Source organism: Pteropus vampyrus, unplaced genomic scaffold (assembly GCF_000151845.1).
Source record: "Pteropus vampyrus isolate Shadow unplaced genomic scaffold, Pvam_2.0 Scaffold179, whole genome shotgun sequence".
Taxonomy (NCBI): domain Eukaryota; kingdom Metazoa; phylum Chordata; class Mammalia; order Chiroptera; family Pteropodidae; genus Pteropus; species Pteropus vampyrus.
The window spans coordinates 1,805,225-1,807,103 of NW_011888960.1; positions in this window are offsets into that span (position 1 = coordinate 1,805,225).

Here is a 1,879-nt window from a genome sequence, read left to right on the forward strand (position 1 = left end):
GGATTCCTGGGAAGTGGGTGTGAGGGGCAGCGGGTGGGGAGCCGGGTCCCACGTAATCGCCTCGACCCCTCCCGGACGCCCGCGGGGGCCGGGCTCCCGCGCCCATTCTATAGCTGGGCAAAGTGAAGGCCAGCGGGGCGCACGGACGCCCCAGGCGAGCGGGGCAGAACGGGGCTGGTGGCTCGCGGGCCCCGTCTCTTCCCCTACACCGTGTGGCCTCCCTCCCTCCCTCACCGCTCCGCAAGGGAGCCGAGCAAGTGGGGGTTGGGGGCGCTCTGGGAACAAATTCCTTCGAGACCTCAGGGCAGCTCAGGCAGACTTCTAGGGCTGTCTTGCCATCCCCAAAGGGACAAGCGGCGGGAACAGAGCCAATACTTCTGAGTATCTACGAGTGTCAGGCCTCCTTCAATGACACTTGCTCATTTAACTCTCAAGACGGTTTGGCCAAATAGGTATTATTTATCCCAAGCTAAGTGTCTGGCTAGGAAGTGACTAAACCCAGGTTTTACTGAGTTCAAAGACACCCTTTTTTGGGGGGGAGTAGCCTAATTGCAGGGGGCGGGGAAGGGGCTCCCTGGTCCCAGAACCACAGAGTTCAAATCCTGGCTCCACCACTCAGCCAGCTGGGCAGTAGGCACGTGGCTTGCCTTGGAGCCTCCGGCTGCCTCGCGTGTAAAATGGAGATGATCAGTGCCTAGCGCACAGGCCGATTGTCGGCATTCTGGAAGATGGCGCGGGTAGCTCCCTTCCTATTCCTGTTCATTTCATTTCTCGTCTAGAACTAAAAGGGACTGAAGTGGAGCTCCCGCGTCCCACTGTCGCAGTTTGCCTGGGTGAGAAGACGGTCCTGGATGCCAGACTTTCGGTGCCAAAACGGGGACACCTCGGGGAAACCCGAAGGATGGTCGTCCATAAGGACGCTGGTGTTCTAAAAGTCCACACTAGTCTCCAGAGGGCAGGACCATGGCCATTTCATGCTCTCAGTGCTGGTGAATTTTCCCAGAAGCCCTCAGACTTCACGCCCTTTGTCCCCATGTCCCCGCTCTGCCCTTGCAGACATTCCTAACATGAAAATTTTCCACATCCTTCAGGACAGTCTTCTGGTGCCAGAAATAGTCAGGATTTGGGAGTCAGCCCAGGCCACTAAAAATAGCTCCCAGGGCCCCCTGGAAGCCCTGCACCATCTCAGCCCCAGGTGGCCTGCCACCCAATAAGCGGCCTGCCCTGGCCAGCACCTTAAATGACCATGAGCTCTGCTGGTCCAAGGGCAACGGACAGAAAAGCCTGGCTCCCATTAAGCTTCCTCCGGCCAGCTGTCAGGCCTTCTACCCAAGATGTCCCTTCCTCTGCCCCATAGCGTGTCCTTCCCCTCCATGCCAGTGAGACAGCACATTGCATGCGTTCACACCTGGACAGTCGCACGGGGGCCTTGGCAGTGTCACACAAGCAGGGACACACAGCTGCTCCCTCCCTGCCTACCTATGCCTGCACACTCTAGTACCCACAAAACAGCCACACACATGTGCACACTGGCATCTTCTTCAAGCCTCAAATGTCTCTATGTTCTTAAGGCATTTCTCTATATCCCCCACCCCACCTCACTCCACTTCCAAGAAGCTTTTTGTAGAACTTGTTTTTTGCTGTTGATACCTGGGGCCAGGGAGGAAGGGAAAAAAAAGGTTAAATATGCACTTCCAAATTATTTTCAAACTATTCCCAAGATTTCATGCCTGCCCCCTACCTGCCTCCCATCAAGTCAGTGAGAACCCAGGGCCAACAGACAGGGAGGACTCCTGGGGAGCTCTGTAGGGGAGTCCTGATTCTTGCCCATCCCCCCTGCCTGAGCCTCACAGCCCTGCTCACAGGTGCTCTGCCCAGG